The following is a 15,005-nucleotide window of genomic DNA, read 5'->3' as shown; positions in this document are numbered from 1 at the left end:
ATTTTAAATAAGTATAAAGGTGTGGGCGTGGCTAAGCCTCAAACTTTGACCTTTCGCCACGCCACTCTTTTTTTCACAGCTCCTTATTGGACTCCTTTTACCCAATCACCAGGAATCTCTGGTAAATAGCAGCAGGCAAGTTGAGGTCACTTGGTCTCCAGTACTGGAAGGTTTTGCAAAAAGGCGGGGCTTTGGGAGCATGGCGAAATTCGCCATCACGCCATGGAAATACGTTTGCCTCTCATTTCTTCATTTATCGTGATATCACCTCGACCATTGTTGTGAGTGATCCTAGTCTGACCCCCAATAGAAAAGGTCAGCTTAAGTTTGTGGGCGTGGCCTATTTTCTGTATTAGCGCCCCCTAGGACCATTAAAACTGTCAGCCCCAAGCCATGCTTTGACTGAGGATTACGAAATTTGGTACACTAATGTGGTGTCTCAGGACCTACAAAAAAGTCTCTTGGAGCCAAGTGCAAAGTCGCACAGGAAGTCGGCCATTTTGGTCCAAGTGCGCGATTTAGTGGTTTTCACACACGTTGTTTGGAGAGTGATGCTCCGTCGCCCTTTTCACCAATCGCCTTCGAGCTTCTGCTATATACTCTTAAGACATAGAGGAAAAAATTCAACCGTCGGATTTTAAATAAGTATAAAGGTGTGGGCGTGGCTAAGCCTCAAACTTTGACCTTTCGCCACGCCACTCTTTTTTTCACAGCTCCCTATTGGACTCCTTTTACCCAATCACCTGGAATCTCTGGTAAATAGCAGCTGACAAGTTGAGGTCACTTGGTCTACAGTACTGGCAGGTTTTGAAAAAAGGCGGGGCTTTGGGAGCATGGCGAAATTCGCCATCACGCCATGGCAATACGTTTGCCTCTCATTTCTTCAATTATCGTGACATCGCCACAAAATGTCTGGTGAGTGATCCTAGTCTGACCCCCAATAGAAATGGGCATCTGAGATTTGTGGGCGTGGCCTATATTCTGAAATAGCGCCCCCTAGGACCATTAAAACTGTCAGCCCCAAGACAAGGTTTGACTGAGGATTACGAAAATTGGTACACTCATGTAGGGTCTCTGGCCCTACAAAAAAGTCTCTTGGAGCCAAGCGCAATTTCGCACAGGAGGTCGGCCATTTTGGTCCAAGTACTCGATTTAGTGGTTTTCGCACACGTTGTTTGGACATTGATGGCCCGTTGCCCTTTACACCGATCACCTTCAAACTTATGCTATGTACTTTTAAGTCAAAGGGGAAAAAATTCAACCGTCGGATTTTAAATAAGTATAAAGGTGTGGGCGTGGCTAAGCCTCAAACTTTGACCTTTCGCCATGACATTACTTGACTTAATAACTCCCATGTGCATGATCAGATCTAATTCAAACTTTGTCTGTGTGATCACTGACCACATCTCAAGACAACGACAATGTGGACAGCTGACATCACCTAAGCCCCGCCCCCTGACAACAGGAAGTCTATTGTTTTATGGTGAAATGCCCATATTTGTCCCCTCTAATTTAATGAAAATGACACTCAGGTCATACAGTGTCTTCATGATGTTTTAAAGACCATTCAGATCTGATAGCTTTCCAGAAAGGGAGGGGCTTTGATGCCATGGTGAATGCTGGCGTGACGCCATGACCTTACATTTGACTGTAACTTCCACAAACGGCCTCCGATTTGCCCGAAACTGAATATGGCAATGAACAATCATGCCCTTTAGCCAATGAGGCACAAACGGTTGGTGAATGTTATATAATGTCACCAAAGCTGACCTCAATGGGACTTTTCTGTAGTTGGTCACAGCGCCACCTAGATAACGTTATCCTTCGATAACTTTAAAAAACATGGTCAGAATAGCATTAAAGTTGGTCACTGTCATCACACCACCAGTGTGGTAAAGATAGAGGATTCCCTAGTGGTGAGACATAAAATATAATGGTGGGCTCAAAGGGGATGCTGAGTCAGGGTGAGTTGCGGACAAGGTGGCCGTTAGCAGTTTCTGGTGTTGGGGTGGTCGACGTTTGTGTTCTGCGGACGTGCCCTGGTGCCCCGGGCTGCCGGCCAGGCCGGAGCGGCGCGGAGCTGCGAGGGCCGAACGACGCTGCTTGCAGCTTTAATTATTATTTTTATTTATTATTCCGGTGCCGCTTTGAATGGCTTTTTGGGGACCTTAACATACCCCAAAACTCACAATATTTTGCATACTTGTCAGGCCTGGTGAAAAATTTGATATTTTAAAGGTCCCAAAAAAATCGCAAAGAAATTGGCTGAACAGCGCCCCCTAGAAAATGAAAAAAAACCCTCTCCATAAAGCTTAGTTTATCGTACCGTTATGAAATTTGGTACACTTATAGTACTCAATAGTCCGCACAGAAAAGTCTCTTGCAAGCATGGTCAATATCAAACAGGAAGTCGGCCATTTTGGGTTGAAATGGCGATTTTTTGCCGTTTTGGCCGTTTTTAGGGTCCGTTTCTGATTGGATTGCTCGATCATTTTTTGCACGATCATCTCAAAAATTCTGTAAAATTGCTCAGAAGAGATGGGCGAACAAAATGAGACAATAAAATTGACTTTTCGTAAATACTGAAGGGGCGGGGCCAGGCCTCGAAGTTTGACTACTCGCCAAAAATTTTTAAATTGCTATAACTTCATAACTGAATGGAATAGAGTTACCAAACTTTCTGTGGTCATTCGTCATCACCTCACAAAGTAAATTGAATGGTTGCATGATGACATCACACAAGCCCCGCCCCCTCAGGACCAAAAAGGTTAAGTTTTACTGTGAAAGGTCCCAAATTGCCCCATTTCACTAAATCACCACAAATTTGTAGCTGGTAACTCAAGACAAGTGGGGGTTGCTTGGTGTCACATTATGTGAGTTTTCGGCAGAGGGCGGGGCTGTGGCGGCGCGGCGAAGTCAGGCGTACCGCCGTGGCCTTACGTTTGCCTCCCATTTCGTCATTTCTAAAGATATCATCACGAAACTTCTTGTGAGTGATCCTAGTCTGGCCCCCCAAAAGATCTGATGTGAACATCCGGTGGGCGTGGCCTATTTTCTGAAATAGCGCCCCCTAGGACCATTAAAACTGTCAGCCCCAAGCCATGCTTTGACTGAAGATTACGAAATTTGGTACACTAATGTGGTGTCTCAGGACCTACAAAAAAGTCTCTTGGACCCAAGTGCAAAGTCGCACAGGAAGTCGGCCATTTTGGTCCAAGTACGCGATTTACTGGTTTTCGCACACCTTGTTTGGAGAGTGATGCTCCGTCGCCCTTTTCACCAATCTCCTTGAAACGTCTGCTATATACTCTTAAGACAAAGAGGAAAAAATTCAACCGTCGGATTTTTCAAAAGTTTAACGGTGTGGGCGTGGCTAAGCCTCAAACTTTGACCTGTCGCCACGCCACTCATTTTTTCACAGCTCCCTACTGGACTCCTTTTACCCAATCAGCAGGAATCTCTGGCAAACAGCAGTAGACAACTTGAGGTCACTTGGTATCCAGTACTGGCAGGTTTCAAAAAAAGGCGGGGCTTCAGGAGCATGGCGAAAATCGCCATCACGCCATGGAAGTATGTTTGCCTCTCATTTCTTCAGTTATCGTGATATTGCTACGAAACTTCTGGTGCGTGATCCTAGTCTGACCCCCAAGCGACATAGATATCTGAATTTAGTGGGCGTGGCCTATTTTCTTAAATAGCGCCCCCTAGGACCATTTAAACTAATAGCCCCAAGCTATGCTTTGACTGAGGATTACGAAATTTGGTACACTAATGTGGTGTCTCAGGACCTACAAAAAAGTCTCTTGGAGCCAAGCGCAAAGTCGCACAGGAAGTCGGCCATTTTGGTCCAAGTGCGCGATTTAGTGGTTTTCGCACACGTTGTTTGGAGAGTGATGCTCCGTCGCCCTTTTCACCAATCTCCTTCAAACTTCTGCTATATACTCTTAAGACATAGGGGAAAAAATTCAACCGTCGGATTTTTCAAAAGTTGAAAGATGTGGGCGTGGCTAAGCCTCAAACTTTGACCTGTCGCCACGCCACTCTTTTTTTCACAGCTCCCTACTGGACTCCTTTTACCCAAACACCAGGATTCTGTGGCAAACAGCAGTAGACAAGTTGAGGTTACTTTGTCTCCAGTACTGGCAGGTTTTGAAAAAAGGCGGGGCTTTGGGAGCATGGCGAAAATCGCCATCACGCCATGGAAATACGTTTGCCTCTCATTTCTTAAGTTATCGAGATATCACCTCGAAATTTGTTGTGAGTGATCCTAGTCTGACCCCCAATAGAAATGGACAGCTAAAATTTGTGGGCGTGGCCATTTTTCTGAAATAGCGCCCCCTAGGACCATTAAAACTGTCAGCCCCTAGCCATTCTTTGACTGAGGATTACGAAATTTGGTACACTAATGAGGTGTCTCCGGACCTACAAAAAAGTCTCTTGGAGCCAAGTGCAAAGTCGCACAGGAAGTCGGCCATTTTGGTCCAAGTACGCGATTTAGTTGTTTTGGCACACGTTGTTTGGAGAGTGATGCTCCGTTGCCCTTTTCACCAATCGCCTTCAAACTTCTGCTATTTACTCTTAAGACATAGGAGAAAAAATTCAACCGTCGGATTTTTCAAAAGTTGAAAGGTGTGGGCGTGGCTAAGTCTCAAACTTTGACCTTTCGCCATTACTTTACTTGACTTAATAACTCCCATGTGCATGATCAGATCTTTTTCGAACTTTGTCTGTGTGATCATTGACCATATCTTTAAACAATGACAATGTGGACAGCTGACATCACCTAAGCCCCGCCCCCTGAATACAGGAAGTCTATTGTTTTATGCTGAAATGCCCATATTTGTCCCCTCTAATTTAGTCAACATGACACTAAGGTCATGCACGGTCTTCATGATGCTGTAATGACCATTCAGATCTGATAGCTTTCCAGATAGGGAGGGGCTTTGATGCCATGGCGAATTCTGGCGTAACGCCGTAACCTTACAATTCAATTTAATGGTGAGCTCAGAGGGGATGCTGAGTCAGGGTGAGGTGCGGACGAGGAGGCCATTTGCGGTTTCTGGTGTCGGGGTGGTTGACGTTTCTGTTCTGCCAGACGTGCCCTGGTGCCCCGGGCTGCCGGCCAGGCCGGAGCGGCGCGGAGCTGCGAGGGCCGAACGACGCTGCTTGCAGCTTTAATTATTATTTTTTTTATTTATTATTCCGGTGCCGCTTTGAATGGCTTTTTGGGGATCTTAACATACCCCAAAACTCACAATATTTTGCACACTTGTCAGGCCTGGTGAAAAATTTGATATTTTAAAGGTCCCAAAAAAATCGCAAAGAAAATGGCTGAACAGCGCCCCCTACAATGTGAAAAAAACCCCTCTCCATAAAGCTTAGTTTATCGTACAGTTATGAAATTTGGTACACTTGTAGTACTCAACAGTCCGCACAGAAAAGTCTCTTGCAAGCATGGTCAATATCAAACAGGAAGTCGGCCATTTTGGGTTGAAATGGCGATTTTTTGCAGTTTTGGCCGTTTTTAGGGTCCGTTTCTGATTGGATTGCTCGATCATTTTTTGCACGATCATCTCAAAAATTGTGTAAAATTGCTCAGAAGAGATGGGCGAACAAAATGAGACAATAAAATTGACTTTTCGTAAATACTGAAGGGGCGGGGCCAGGCCTCGAAGTTTGACTACTCGCCAAAATTTTTTAAATTGCTATAACTTCATAACTGAATGGAATAGAGTTACCAAACTTTCTGTGGTCATTCGTCATCACCTCACAAAGTAAATTGAATGGTCGCATGATGACATCACACAAGCCCCGCCCCCTCAGGACCAAAAAGGTTAAGTTTTACTGTGAAAGGTCCCAAATTGCCCCATTTCACTAAATCACCACAAATTTGTAGCTGGTAACTCAAGACAAGTGGGGGTTGCTTGGCGTCACATTATGTGAGTTTTCGGCAGAGGGCGGGGCTGTGGCGGCGCGGCGAAGTCAGGCGTACCACCGTGGCCTTACGTTTGCCTCCCATTTCGTCATTTCTAAAGATATCATCACGAAACTTCTTGTTAGTGATCCTAGTCTCGCCCCCCAAAAGATCTGATGTGAACATCCGGTGGGCGTGGCCTATTTTCTGAAATAGCGCCCCCTAGGACCATTAAAACTGTCAGCCCCAAGCCATGCTTTGACTGAGGATTACGAAATTTGGTACACTAATGTGGTGTCTCAGGACCTACACAAAAGTCTCTTGGACCCAAGTGCAAAGTCGCACAGGAAGTCGGCCATTTTGGTCCAAGTACGCGATTTACTGGTTTTCGCACACCTTGTTTGGAGAGTGATGCTCCGTCGCCCTTTTCACCAATCTCCTTGAAACGTCTGCTATATACTCTTAAGACAAAGAGGAAAAAATTCAACCGTCAGATTTTTCAAAAGTTTAACGGTGTGGGCGTGGCTAAGCCTCAAACTTTCACCTGTCGCCACGCCACTCATTTTTTCACAGCTCCCTACTGGACTCCTTTTACCCAATCAGCAGGAATCTCTGGCAAACAGCAGTAGACAACTTGAGGTCACTTGGTATCCAGTACTGGCAGGTTTCAAAAAAAGGCGGGGCTTCAGGAGTATGGCGAAAATCGCCATCACTCCATGGAAGTATGTTTGCCTCTCATTTCTTCAGTTATCGTGATATCGCTACGAAACTTCTGGTGCGTGATCCTAGTCTGACCCCCAAGCGACATAGACATCTGAAATTTGTGGGCGTGGCCTATTTTCTTAAATAGCGCCCCCTAGGACCATTTAAACTAATAGCCCCAAGCTATGCTTTGACTGAGGATTACGAAATTTGGTACACTAATGTGGTGTCTCAGGACCTACAAAAAAGTCTCTCGGAGCCAAGCGCAAAGTCGCACAGGAAGTCGGCCATTTTGGTCCAAGTACGCAATTTAGTGGTTTTCGCACACGTTGTTTGGAGAGTGATGCTCCGTTGCTCTTTTCACCAATCACTTTCACACTTCTGCTATATACTTTTAAGACGAAGGGGAAAAAAATTTCAACCGTCGGATTTTTCAAAAGTTGAAAGGTGTGGGCGTGGCTAAGCCTCAAACTTTGACCTTTCGCCACGCCACTCTTTTTTTCACATCTCCCTATTGGACTCCTTTTACCCAATCAATAGGAATCTCTGGCAAATAGCAGTAGACAAGTTGAGGTCACTTGGTATCCAGTACAGTTAGGTTTCGAAAAAAGGCGGGGCTTTGGGAGCATGGCGAAAATCGCCATCACGCCAAGGAAATACGTTTGCCTCTCATTTCTTCAGTTTTCGTGATATCGCTACGAAACTTCTGGTGAGTGATCCTAGTCTGAGCCCCAAGAGAAATAGACAGCTGAAGTTTGTGGGCGTGGCCTATTTTCTTAAATAGCGCCCCCTAGAGCCATTAAAACTGTCAGCCCCAAGCCATGCTTTGACTGAGGATTACGAAATTTGGTACACTAATGTGGTGTCTCAGGACCTACAAAAAAGTCTCTTGGAGCCAAGAACAAAGTCGCACAGGAAGTCGGCCATTTTGGTCCAAGTACTCGAATTAGTGGTTTTCGCACACGTTGTTTGGAGAGTGATGCTCCGTCGCCCTTTTCACCAATCGCCTTCAAACTTCTGCCATGTACTCTTAAGACGTAGGGGAAAAAATTCAACCGTCGGATTTTTCAAAAGTTGAAAGGTGTGGGCGTGGCTAAGCCTCAAACTTTGACCTTTCGCCACGCCACTCTTTTTTTCCACAGCTTCCTATTGGACTCCTTTTACCCAATCACCCATAATCTCTGGCAAATAGCAGTAGACAACTTGAGGTCACTTGGTATCCAGTACTGGCAGGTTTCGAGTAAAGGCGGGGCTTTGGCAGCATGGCGAAAATCGCCATCACGCCATGGAAATACGTTTGCCTCTCATTTCTTCAGTTATTGTGATAGCGCTACGAAACTTCTTGTAAGTGATCCTAGCCTGAGCCCCAAGAGATATCCATAGCTGAAGTTTGTGGGCGTGGCCTATTGTCTTAAATAGCGCCTCTAGGACCATTTAAACTATCAGCCCCAAGCCATGCTTTGACTGAGGATTACGAAATTTGGTACACTAATGTGGTGTCTCAGGACCTACAAAAAAGTCTCTTGGAGCCAAGCACAACATTGCACATGAAGTCGGTCATTTTGGTCCAAGTACGCGATTTAGTGGTTTTCGCACACGTTGTTTGGAGAGTGATGCTCCGTCGCCCTTTTCACCAATCGCCTTCAAACTTCTGCTATATACTCTTAAGACATAGGGGAAAAAATTCAACCGTCGGATTTTTCAAAAGTTGAAAGATGTGGGCGTGGCTAAGCCTCAAACTTTGACCTTTCGCCATTACTTTACTTGACTTAATAACTCCCATGTGCATGATCAGATCTTTTTCGAACTTTGTCTGTGTGATCATTGACCATATCTGTAAACAATGACAATGTGGACAGCTGACATCACCTAAGCCCCGCCCCCTGACTACAGGAAGCCTATTGTTTTATGGTGAACTGCCCATATTTGTCCCCTCTAATTTAGTCAACATGAAACAAAGGTCATGCACTGTCTTCATGATGCTGTAATGACCATTCAGATCTGATAGCTTTTCAGAAAGGGAGGGGCTTTGATGCCATGGCGAATTCTGGCGTAACGCCGTAATCTTAATATTCAATTTAATGGTGAGCTCAGAGGGGATGCTGAGTCAGGGTGAGGTGCGGACTAGGAGGCCATTCGCGGTTTCTGGTGTCGGGGTGGTTGACGTTTCTGTTCTGTCAGACGTGCACTGGTGCCCCGGGCCTCCGTCCAGACCGGAGCGGCGCGGAGCTGCGAGGGCCGAACGACGCTGCTTGCAGCTTTAATTAGGCCCGAGCAGCGAAAGCGCTGCGAAGGCCTCTTGTTTTTGCTCTGATTATTAGGCCCGAGCAGCGAAAGCGCTGCGAAGGCCTCTTGTATTTGCTCTGTTTATTCTTTTTTATTTATTATTCTTAGCCCGCTTTGAACGGCTTTTTGGGGACCTTACCATACCCCAAAACTCACAATATTTTGCACACATGTCAGGCCTGGTGAAAAATTTGATATTTTAAAGGTCCCAAAAAAATCGCAAAGAAAATGGCTGAACAGCGCCCCCTACAAAGTGAAAAAAAAACCCTCTCAATAAAGCTTAGTTTATCGTACAGTTATGAAATTTGGTACACTTGTAGTACTCAACAGTCCGCACAGAAAAGTCTCTTGCAAGCATGGTCAATATCAAACAGGAAGTCGGCCATTTTGGGTTGAAATGGCGATTTTTTGCCGTTTTTGCCGTTTTTAGGGTCCGTTTCTGATTGGATTGCTCAATCATTTTTCGCACGATCGTCTCAAAAGTGGTGTAAATTTGCTCAGAAGAGATGGGCGAACAAAATGAGACAAGGATTCTGAGTTTTCGTATATGTTGAAGGGGCAGGGCCAGGCCTCGAAGTTTGACTACTCGCCAAAAAAATTTAAATTGCTATAACTTCATAATTGAATAAAATAGAGTTACCACACTTTCTGTGGTCATTCGTCATCCACCCACAAAGTAATTTGAATGGTCGATTGATGACATCACACAAGCCCCGCCCCCTCAGGACCAAAAAGGTCAAGTTTTTCTGTGAAAGGTCCCAAATTGCCCCATTTAACTTAATCACCACAACTTTGTAGCTGGTAGTTTAAGACAAGTGGGGGATGCTTGGCGTCACTTTATGGGAGTTTTCGGCAGAAGGCGGGGCTGCGGCGGCGCGGCAAAGTCAGGCGTACCGCCGTGGCCTTACGTTTGCCTCCCATTTCGTCATTTCTAAAGATATCATCACGAAACTTCTTGTGAATGATCCTAGTCCGACCCCCAAAAGGATCTGATGGGAACATCCGGTGGGCGTGGCCTATTGTCTGAAATAGCGCCCCCTAGGACCATTAAAACTGTCAGCCCCAAGCCATGCTTTGACTGAGGATTACGAAATTTGGTACTCTAATGTAGTGTCTCAGGATCTACAAAAAAGTCTCTTGGACCCAAGTGCAAAGTCGCACAGGAAGTCGGCCATTTTGGTCCAAGTACGCGATTTAGTGGTTTTCGCACACGTTGTTTGGAGAGTGATGCTCCGTCGCCCTTTTCACCAATCGCCTTCAAACTTCTGCTATATACTCTAAAGACATAGGGTAAAAAATTCAACCGTCGGATTTTTCAAAAGTTGAAAGGTGTGGGCGTGGCTAAGCCTCAAACTTTAACCTGTCGCCACACCACTCTTTTTTTCACAGCTCCCTACTGGACTCCTTTTACCCAATCACCAGGAATCTCTGGCAAATAGCAGTAGACAACTTGAGGTCACTTGGTCTCCAGTACTGGCAGGTTTCGAAAAAAGGCGGGGCTTTGGGAGCATGGCGAAAATCGCCATCACGCCATGGAAATACGTTTGCCTCTCATTTCTTCAGTTATCGTGATATCGCTACGGAACTTCTGGTGAGTGATCCTAGTCTGACCCCCAAGAGACATTGACAGCTGAAATATGTGGGCGTGGCTTATTTTCTGAAATAGCGCCCCCTAGGACCATTTAAACTAATAGCCCCAAGCCATGCTTTCACCGAGGACTACGAAATTTGGTACACTAATGTGGTGTTTCAGGACCTACAAAAAAGTCTCTTGGAGCAAGGCGCAAAGTCGCACAGGAAGTCGGCCATTTTGGTCCAAGCACGCGATTTAGTGGTTTTCGTACACTTTGTTTGGAGAGTGATGCTCCGTCGCCCTTTTCACCAATCCCCTTCAAACTTCTGCTATATACTCTTAAGACATAGGGGAAAAAATTCAACCGTCGGATTTTTCAAAAGTTGAAAGGTGTGGGCGTGGCTAAGCCTCAAACTTTGACCTGGCGCCACGCCACTCTTTTTTTCACAGCTCCCTACTGGACTCCTTTTACCCAATCAGCAGGAATCTCTGTTAAATAGCAGTAGACAAGTTGAGGTTACTTGGCGTCCAGTACTGGCAGGTTTCAAAAAAAGGCGGGGCTTTGGGAGCATGGCGAAAATCGCCATCACGCCATGGAAATACGTTTGCCTCTCATTTCTTCAGTTATCGTGATATCGCTACGGAACTTCTGGTGAGTGATCCTAGTCTGACCCCCAAGAGAAATAGACAGCTGAAATTTGTGGGCGTGGCCTATTTTCTTAAATAGCGCCCCCTAGAGCCATTAAAACTGTCAGCCCCAAGCCATTCTTTGACTGAGGATTACGAAATTTGGTACACTAATGTGGTGTCTCAGGAACTACAAAAAAGTCTCTTGGAGCCAAGTGCAAAGTTGCACAGGAAGTCGGCCATTTTGGTCCAAATACTCGATTTAGTGGTTTTCGCACACATTGTTTGGACAGCGATGCTCCATCGTCCTTTGCACCAATCTCCTTCAAACTTCTGCTATATACTCTTAAGACATAGAGGGAAAAATTCAACTGTCGGATTTTTCAAAAGTTGAAAGGTGTGGGCGTGGCTAAGCATCAAACTTTAACCTTTCGCCATTACATTACATGACTTAATAACTCCCAAGTGCATGATCAGATCTATTTCAAACTTTATCTGTTTGATCACTGACCACATCTCAAGACAACGACAATGTGGACAGCTGACATCACCTAAGCCCCGCCCCCTGACAACAGGAAGTCTATTGTTTTATGGTGAAATGCCCATATTTGTCCCCTCTAATTTAGTGAACATGACACTAAGGTCATACACTGTCTTCATGATGTTGTAATGACCATTCAGATCTGATAGCTTTCCAGAAAGGGAGGGGCTTTGATGCCATGGTGAATGCTGGTGTGACGCCATGACCTTACATTTGTCTGTAACTTCTAGAAACGGCCTCCGATTTGCCCGGGACTGAACATGGCAATGAACAATCATGCCCTTTAGCCAATGAGGCACAAACTGCTGGTGAATGTTATATAATGTTACCAAAGCTTACCTCAATGGGACTTTTCTGTAGTTGGTCACAGCGCCCCTTAGATAACGTTATCCTTCGATAACTTTAAAAGACATGGTCAGAATAGCATTAAAGGTGGTCACTGTCATCACACCACCAGTGTGGTAAAGATAGAGGATTCCCTAGTGGTGAGACGTAAAATATAATGGTGGGCTCAAAGGGGATGCTGAGTCAGTGTGAGGTGCGGACAAGGTGGCCGTTAGCAGTTTCTGGTGTCGGGGTGGTCGACGTTTCTGTTTCGCAAATGTAGCCTGGTGCCCCGGGCTGCCGGCCAGGCCGGAGCGGCGCGGAGCTGCGAGGGCCGAACGACGCTGCTTGCAGCTTTAATTATTATTAGGCCCGAGCAGCGAAAGCGCTGCGAAGGCCTCTTGTATTTGCTCTGTTTATTCTTTTTTATTTATTATTCTTAGCCCGCTTTGAACGGCTTTTTGGGGACCTTAACATACCCCAAAACTCACAATATTTTGCACACATGTCAGGCCTGGTGAAAAATTTGATATTTTAAAGGTCCCAAAAAAATCGCAAAGAAATTGGCTGAACAGCGCCCCCTACAAAGTGAAAAAAAACCCTCTCCATAAAGCTTAGTTTATCGTACAGTTATGAAATTTGGTACACTTGTAGTACTCAACAGTCCGCACAGAAAAGTCTCTTGCAAGCATGGTCAATATCAAACAGGAAGTCGGCCATTTTGGGTTGAAATGGAGATTTTTTGCCATTTTTGCCGTTTTTAGGGTCCGTTTCTGATTGGATTGCTCGATCATTTTTCGCACGATCGTCTCAAAAGTGGTGTAAATTTGCTCAGAAGAGATGGGCGAACAAAATGAGACAAGGATTCTGAGTTTTCGTATATGTTGAAGGGGCAGGGCCAGGCCTCGAAGTTTGACTACTCGCCAAAAAAATTTAAATTGCTATAACTTCATAATTGAATAAAATAAAGTTACCACACTTTCTGTGGTCATTCGTCATCCACCCACAAAGTAATTTCAATGGTCGATTGATGACATCACACAAGCCCCGCCCCCTCAGGACCAAAAAGGTCAAGTTTTACTGTGAAAGGTCCCAAATTGCCCCATTTAACTTAATCACCACAACTTTGTAGCTGGTAGTTTAAGACAAGTGGGGGATGCTTGGCGTCACTTTATGGGAGTTTTCGGCAGAAGGCGGGGCTGCGGCGGCGCGGCAAAGTCAGGCGTACCGCCGTGGCCTTACGTTTGCCTCCCATTTCGTCATTTCTAAAGATATCATCACGAAACTTCTTGTGAATGATCCTAGTCCGACCCCCAAAAGGATCTGATGGGAACATCCGGTGGGCGTGGCCTATTGTCTGAAATAGCGCCCCCTAGGACCATTAAAACTGTCAGCCCCAAGCCATGCTTTGACTGAGGATTAAAAAATTTGGTACACTAATGTAGTGTCTCAGGATCTACAAAAAAGTCTCTTGGACCCAAGTGCAAAGTCGCACAGGAAGTCGGCCATTTTGGTCCAAGTACGCGATTTAGTGGTTTTCGCACACGTTGTTTGGAGAGTGATGCTCCGTCGCCCTTTTCACCAATCGCCTTCAAACTTCTGCTATATACTCTAAAGACATAGGGTAAAAAAATTCAACCGTCGGATTTTTCAAAAGTTGAAAGGTGTGGGCGTGGCTAAGCCTCAAACTTTAACCTGTCGCAACACCACTCTTTTTTTCACAGCTCCCTACTGGACTCCTTTTACCCAATCACCAGGAATCTCTGGCAAATAGCAGTAGATAACTTGAGGTCACTTGGTCTCCAGTACTGGCAGGTTTCGAAAAAAGGCGGGGCTTTGGGAGCATGGCGAAAATCGCCATCACGCCATGGAAATACGTTTGCCTCTCATTTCTTCAGTTATCGTGATATCGCTACGGAACTTCTGGTGAGTGATCCTAGTCTGACCCCCAAGAGACATTGACAGCTGAAATATGTGGGCGTGGCTTATTTTCTGAAATAGCGCCCCCTAGGTCCATTTAAACTAATAGCCCCAAGCCATGCTTTCACCGAGGACTACGAAATTTGGTACACTAATGTGGTGTTTCAGGACCTACAAAAAAGTCTCTTGGAGCAAGGCGCAAAGTCGCACAGGAAGTCGGCCATTTTGGTCCAAGCACGCGATTTAGTGGTTTTCTTACACGTTGTTTGGAGAGTGATGCTCCGTCGCCCTTTTCACCAATCCCCTTCAAACTTCTGCTATATACTCTTAAGACATAGGGGAAAAAATTCAACCGTCGGATTTTTCAAAAGTTGAAAGGTGTGGGCGTGGCTAAGCCTCAAACTTTGACCTGGCGCCACGCCACTCTTTTTTTCACAGCTCCCTACTGGACTCCTTTTACCCAATCAGCAGGAATCTCTGTTAAATAGCAGTAGACAAGTTGAGGTTACTTGGCGTCCAGTACTGGCAGGTTTCAAAAAAAGGCGGGGCTTTGGGAGCATGGCGAAAATCGCCATCACGCCATGGAAATAAGTTTGCCTCTCATTTCTTCAGTTATCGTGATATCGCTACGGAACTTCTGGTGAGTGATCCTAGTCTGACCCCCAAGAGAAATAGACAGCTGAAATTTGTGGGCGTGGCCTATTTTCTTAAATAGCGCCCCCTAGGACCATTAAAACTGTCAGCCCCAAGCCATGCTTTGACGGAGGATTACGAAATTTGGTACACTAATGTGGTGTCTCAGGACCTACAAAAAAGTCTCTTGGAGCCAAGTGCAAAGTTGCACACGAAGTCGGCCATTTTGGTCCAAATACTCGATTTAGTGGTTTTCGCACACATTGTTTGGACAGCGATGCTCCATCGTCCTTTGCACCAATCTCCTTCAAACTTCTGCTATATACTCTTAAGACATAGAGGGAAAAATTCAACCGTCGGATTTTTCAAAAGTTGAAAGGTGTGGGCGTGGCTAAGCATCAAACTTTAACCTTTCGCCATTACATTACATGACTTAATAACTCCCAAGTGCATGATCAGATCTATTTCAAACTTTGTCTGTTTGA

The sequence above is a fragment of the Nothobranchius furzeri genome, chromosome 5 (genome assembly GCF_043380555.1).
Source record: "Nothobranchius furzeri strain GRZ-AD chromosome 5, NfurGRZ-RIMD1, whole genome shotgun sequence".
Classification (NCBI taxonomy): Eukaryota; Metazoa; Chordata; class Actinopteri; order Cyprinodontiformes; family Nothobranchiidae; genus Nothobranchius; species Nothobranchius furzeri.
This window is presented reverse-complemented; position numbering follows the sequence as displayed.